General features: G+C 43.0%; 1 protein-coding gene across 1 annotated transcript in view; it reads left to right on the top strand.

Moving 5' to 3' along the window:
* Positions 1-449: 449 nt before the first annotated feature.
* The window catches only part of ches1 (checkpoint suppressor 1), a 71,954-nt gene continuing 65,447 nt past the window's right edge, over positions 450-6,956 (top strand). The window contains exon 1 of the mRNA XM_059355955.1: positions 450-863. The gene's annotated coding sequence lies outside the window, so the exon portion shown is untranslated. The remainder of the gene's footprint in view (positions 864-6,956) is intronic.

Genomic DNA, 6,956 nt, shown 5'->3' with positions numbered 1-6,956 from the left:
CAACAACTATTAGATTTACATATGAGGACGTGTTGATCTACTTAAAGCAGTAAGGGCATTCTTTTTGGATGAATTTTTGGATGCCTCTGTTGGTCGTATTTGAGGGTAAGAAGAAACGATATGTGAGGTTGTATTGTTTGGAGCACTTGTTGCAAACAACACATGGGGTCATATTTAGGGGGAGTTCAATCTGTATGATTTGTTTTTATTCTTTGTCTTAGTCAAACACCTTTACAGCAATACAGTACATGGTTTTAAAAAATAAAAAAACCCATTAATGGACAAAAAATGGTCCTGTCAAATTTATAGACGATCTTTGGGTATACCTTCCGTACACAATAGCATTCTTTCAGTGAACCCAAGCGGCGCTAGGACCCAGGGCGTGCGCCGGGGGAAGTCCTCTGCTGCTGGCGGGGCAAGGCAGAGCACAGAAACACACACGTCCACGCACACAAGCATACACAAACACACACTCGCACACACTCGCCGAGCTCTTCTCCGACAGAGGAGAGAGAGCGCGAGCGCAGAGAGGGATAAACAGAGGGAGAGAGAGACTATAGGAACGCAGCGGCTCGTGTGTGTGTGCGTGTGTGTGTGTGAAGGTACGCTCGCTCGGTGGTAGAAACGACTGGCGGGGCGGATATGGAGGGGCTCGGGAAAAACGCTGGGAACTGACCGAGCACCGAGACGAAGAGAGGGAAAGGAGAGGAGAAAAGAGGAGAAGAGAAGAGAGAGGAAGGACGGACAGCACGGAAGGAAAGAAGGAAGGAAGGAAAGGAGGAGAGGAGGAGGAGAGAGAAGTCTGACAGAGGAGAGGAAGACTGTGAAGAAGGGGCTCGTCTGGAACACAGAAAGATCCTAAGGTGACTTTATGGGGCTTTCATGGTTGTGCGCGTGCGTGTTTGTGTGCGCGCTCTCTCGGGGTGTTGACATGTGCTGCATGGCTCTGCACTTAAAGGGAAGAAGAGTGGAGGTGTGTGTGTGTGTGTGTGTGTGTGAGAGAGAGAGAGAGAGAGAGAGAGGGGTGGGCAAATGTGTGTGTGTGTGTGTGTGTAGCCTATATATATATATTTGTGTGTGTGAGAGAGTTTTTCGGGTTGTTTTCCACAAGCTATAAAGGGGGCCAAAGTGTGTATGCAAGCTGAGCTGACCGCTGTAAACTGGAGTGAAGGGATCAAAAGGAGTGGATACTTTTTAGGGAACAGCATGATCCCATTCCAACACACACACAGACACACCAACACACACATTTCTCAGGTAGGCTACTTGAAGTTGAGTGAGGGGAAAGAGGAGGATAGCACTCCCATATAAGAGTCCATTTTTACCCCCCTTTTCTTTACTCCTTCACTCTCTCTCTCTATATATATATCTGTGTGTGTGTGTGTGTGTGTAAGCAGACTTTTCAGTGCAGCAGGTAACACACACAGTCTTTGCTCTGAGGTTGCAAAAGCTGCAAAGGATGGATTTTCTATTTTCTTCCTTAACACTGAATGAGGCTTGATACATAGTAGCAGCTTCTGGTGTGTGTGAATATGTGTGTAAAAGAGTGCGCGTGCATGTGTGTGTGTGTGTGCCATATACGGCAAACAGGTTGAGGGGAGGCAGATCTGATCAGACGCACAGCAACAGAGGAGAGAGCGTGGCACAGGCTGAGCAGCAGCACATTGGATTACACACAGACGAATACACACACACACACACACACACACAGACATACACACACAAGCTCTGTGGCCAGCAGAACAGCTGGGAGAAATGTGTGTGTGTCAGTGCCTGAGAGCGTTTCACTTAATGCACGCGTCTGGCTTTGCACGTGCAGGACTGTTTGCTTTTATATTATCTTTTGCTACTGTGTGTGTGTGAGTGTGTGTACCCATCTGAGGCTGTGTAAATATGTATGTGCAGGGAAAGAATGTTCTGTCGTCTCTTCAGACAGACGGCGTGTGTGTCTACCTCAGCGTCCCCCCTCCCACCTCCCCTCTGGTCTGGAGACAGGAGGTGGAGGAGGGTTAAGGGGGAAGGCTGGAGGGGAGGAAGAGCGATCAGATGACCGCGAATAAGGCAGATGAGAAGATTAATCCAGTAGCGAGGGATGAAACAGAGACGGAAAAGGAAAGAAAGGATGATGGAGGTTTTAGGACAGGAGGAGGAGGAGAGATGGAAAGAAAGCGGAGGAGATGGAGTGAAGGAGACGGGGGCTGACATGCTCTCTCCAGGAGTGCTCCGAGTGCTGCTCATTCATAATTCACCTCCATGCCAAACGTTCATTCACATATTGACCCCCCATGGCTGCGCTCAATGGAGTTCTCGCCCCTCCACCTCTTCCTGTCTCTCAATGGACACCCCTGCGGTGTGACGTTCAGTTAGCCCGCTTCTTTTTCACTTTGGAGACAGTTGAGTTTCTGCGAGGCAAGCCCGCTCTGTTTTTGTCCGTTATAGCTCTTTTGACACCAGTACTTTTTCAGTTGGAAGCTCTGATGTGAGATTGAATTGTGTAAATTGAATATTGAATCCAGACTCCACCCTAGACACAGATAATTGGTATGGATGGCTCAGTGGGTTAGTGCTCTCAGAACAACTGTTGTTAGTCGGATTCCCTCAACGCAGCTAAAACAGTCCATAATGGATCTATAATTCATGTGTGAATGAATTGAATAGTCTGTGTTTTGAATAAAAGCACAGACGCCAGCGCATGATTTATTCAGCGTAAATACTCAAAAGTGGCTCTTTTAATATTTCTGATTGTATTAGCTATGCCTGGAGCTACACTATAACCCACTGCTCTGGTCAGCAGAGGCCCATGAGCCATATGGCAGAGTGTCTAAACTGCACAGTCAGAAAAAAGAGTGTACTGCAGAGGGACATACAGTTCTGAAAGGTAAACACTACAGAAGTGCAACTTAGCAGCAAAAGTGATAAAAAATATTCTGACTTATCTAGAGAGCCTGATTTTTGAGACTGATGCTGAATTTCTAAGTCAAAATATTTACACTGTGGTTGCTATAAAATTAATATATGAGCTTGATTTAAAATGGGTTTCTTTGTATGGATTGTGCACTGATTTTGCAGAAGGCTGCTTTCTTAAAAAAAAACAACTTTACCGAAGAATATTCAATTATAATACATTGAACATGCAATACATTTTATTTATTTTCTTTGCATTTTATTTGTCTGCCACTCTGCTGAACAAACTATGTGACGATGACACTATTTCTTAATAACCTGAAGCCTTTTTTTGCATGATATGTTTTGTAAAAAAGTTTTCATATTGGTGCATATCAGACAACATATATGCTGATACTGATGGATACTGATATGTCTATGAGGGCTGATTTATCAGACTTGTTTGTTTTGTATGTGAGATGGACTTTTAGTGTGTTTACTCAGTGAAAAGAGGACATAGAAAGTACAGGGTTGACATTGTTTCTCGGCATGTCACTGCCACAAGATTCATGGTGTTGTGCCTTTGTAATGTGATCATATAGTACAGTGAGTTGTTGCGTTTCCCAGAGCTGCAGTAATGTAAAGATACAGCCATTGTCTTTGCAAGAGTGTGGCACTTTTGTCTCAGTACAGTACATCATGGTGCTGCCACTACCGTCAAGGGTTTGATTCCCACCGGATCCAAGCCCACTAAATATAGCTGAACTAATTAAAGGCATCATACACCCCCACCCTCCTAAAGAAGAAAAAATTAGGAGAGCAACTTCAGTCATTAACCATTCATCTTTTGGTCAATGAAAACGTGATTCAAGAACATGGAACAAATAGCATAGATATATAAAGAGAAGTGGTTCATTTCATAAAATTTGCTCAGTGGCGCATGGACCCAAACAAGTTCAACTTTCATGTAGTAAATTTCCTGGATCATCCTGGAAAAAGTCATTCTGAGTCCATCAAGTGACGGAACCAGACATTGTATTTACACGGTTTTGCCACAGGGGCAGCAGTTATCGATTCATTTTTATGAATGTATCTGTCAGTTATTTTCTCAATTAATCACAAATATTTGGTCTATAAAATGTCAAAAAATAGTGAAAAATGTCTTTCCTAGTTTCTCAAAGTCCAAGCTGATGTCTTTAAATTTCCTATTTTGTTAGTCCAAAACCCAAAGATATTTTGTTTAATAATGTTTTTTTTTAAAACACACTCAAAATGTTTTAATTTCTTCCCAGCTTACAAAGATACTACAGAAATGCCTTGGCAAAGCACCTTGGGCAAAATCTTTCTCAATTGAACAGCTAACTAGCTAGCTAGCCTATTTATCAGCATAGTAAACATCATAATACTCACCAGGCAGATTCACCTGGATGCTCATGCAACTCCACACATGCTTTCACTGATTAGTATTTGAATAATTGGCGACCTTGAATTGTATAGTGTATTGTTGCTAAATACGCACCTGATGCTGCCATGTGGATTTTTGCACAGAACCATCTGGGAAGCCGTCATTGGAAACTGTTTGGAAAACAAATACCTGGCAGGTGATTGGATGAACCATCTGTCTATCAACGCCACACACCGTCCGTGCTGGAAAACCACTTGGGATAAAAGCTGTTTATTTAATAAAGAAACGCTCTCCATTTCTGATGTCACTGATGCTACTGCAGCATCTACTTTAACCTCTTAAGGAGCCAACATTGTTGGTTTGAATCGAATGAACAGTCATCTTGGACACATAGCTGCCAGCAGCTCTTCACCAGACACTGATTGGCTGCGACGATTGAAAGCCTGGCTAGAACGATTTGTGTCATTTCGTGATATCGCAAGAATCTAGCTGCCGAGCAAAGTAAATTAAATTCAGCTAAAATCACCCTTTTGTCTTTTTTTGCAATTACCATCCCACTATTCCTTCCATGTCGACAAGTATTAAAATAGGAGTAAAGTCCACCTCTTGATCGGCCAAATGTGACATTGATAATCGGTGGAGCTCTTCATCTTGCACAATGAAATTGAATCAAATTATATTTTATGCACGTCTAATAACTTCTAGAAAAATGCAACAGAGGAGCGTCATACCATACCATTTTGACTTTCCAAACACTCACAGTGAAGTGGTTGGATGTTTTGGGATTAGGCAATATAGCATTTAAACTCTATGTATCTTTGATGCCATTGCTTTACTGTTACTTGCACCAACTTTAATTGAAAGTGACTTTGTGTCCACATTGCAATTTTTCACTATGAAACAGTTTGATGAAATACGTTGTCATCTTTTTTTTTATTTTTGTTGCTGTGTCGACCTTTCTTTCTTTGCTTTTTATACACTTGGGTAGTTAGGAGTTAATGACTGAGTTTTTGCACTCACAATTTAATTTCGTTTCATGTATAGGTAGGTGACCTTTACCTTTCATGCACTGATTCATGTGTTAAAACAACTGTAGAGTTAAAAGCAAGGTTTTAAATTGCAGTGGAAACACAGCCGGCCTAAGTGACCAAAATGGCTTAGAAGAATAATTCTCCTCTGTATCCCCCAGGTTATAATCGTCTTCAATAGGCCTCCTGCTGATTTGAAATGGACTCATTGTCCACAGTGATGGGCACCTCGGCTCAATTAGCCTCTCTCTACTTAGTCGTGCTGAGCTATTGCCGGTCGCATCCTTGCACAGCGGCGCACAAATGCGTGCACATAAATACACACTGACAAACTGAGAAACAGGCATGAGCACACACGCACAGAAAGACGTCAGCGGGTGTAAAAATAGACTTTATAAATGGGGGGAAAAAGTGTTTTATGTTTACAAGGGGTGATGTCATGTTTGGTTTAGATCCATAGCTGACGAATCGTAGGGCAGCTGTGGTGAGTATCAGCCTGCTCGGCTCTGGTGATTTTTAGGTGCTTTTAAAGGAGCGGAGTTTAAGGAGTTGCAGTTTGTGTCTCAGTCTTCCTGTGTGTTGTTTTCAGCGGTGGAGGCATGCACACGGTGACGCTGCTCTGGTTGCCAAGCAACACAGGAACGTGGGTGGAAGGATTTCCTGTCCTTAGGAAGCTTTGTTTATACGTGGGGGGGGGGGGAGTGAGTGTGTACGTATATGCATGTGTCTGTGTGTAGATTTCAGTGTGCTTTTCAGCAGTATGCTTGAGTGCTTGTGTGTTTTTAATGCACTCTTCGCCTCAAGTAAAAGTGCGAGAGAAAAGTCACTTAAGACACACACACATCCCCACACTGTGTATACACTGTACACACAGAGAAAAGGCAAAAAAAGGGCCCTTTCTAGTCTGTTGAGTTGGATTTGCGTTGCATAACTCCTCTGTTTGCAGCTCTCTCTGTCTCCTCCTCTTCTACCCAAACACTCTCGCCATGTCACAGCCGCCACGCTCACGCCAGGCCGCCTCCCGCTAATGATGTCATCAGCATGCCTCATTTTATGTCTCCTCTCACACATGAGATTGCAATTATGTGTTCTTGCCCTGCATGCGATCACAAAAAAACACACACAGCATGCCTGTCCTGCAGGCGTTGGACCCCATGATTACGTAATTGACATTGAGTGAATGGGATGACGTCAGCTTGGCTCTCTCGGACGCTCCTGTCTTTCTGGCTAGCTACAGTGATGTCATAAGTGCATGCAGCCATATGCAGTGTGTGTGTGTGTGTGTGTGTGTGTGTGTGTGTGTGTGTGTGTGTGTTGGCATGCATGATCGTGTGTGGAGACAAAAATGACCTCAGGGACCATCTGATTTATATAATGTGTTTACTTCTCCTCCTCCTCTTTTTCCCTCCTTTTCCCCCTTAAAGTGAAAAGACTTCACAGCTAATAGATACTTGATTGTTCTGTATGTGTTATTCTTAGCAGCTATGAGGTTGCTTTTGTGTCTTAATTATGCAGTCAAAGAGAATAGGTTTAAGAGCAAAACCATCAACAGTGCAATCAAAGAATATTCTATTACAAGTAAAAATTTGAAATTCTTTTTTAATTAAAAAATGATACAAATCAAAAACTTTTGTTTGCAA

The sequence above is a fragment of the Centropristis striata genome, chromosome 18 (assembly GCF_030273125.1).
Source record: "Centropristis striata isolate RG_2023a ecotype Rhode Island chromosome 18, C.striata_1.0, whole genome shotgun sequence".
Classification (NCBI taxonomy): Eukaryota; Metazoa; Chordata; class Actinopteri; order Perciformes; family Serranidae; genus Centropristis; species Centropristis striata.
The sequence above is the reverse complement of the archived record's forward strand: the minus strand, read 5'-3'. Positions and strand labels throughout refer to the sequence as shown.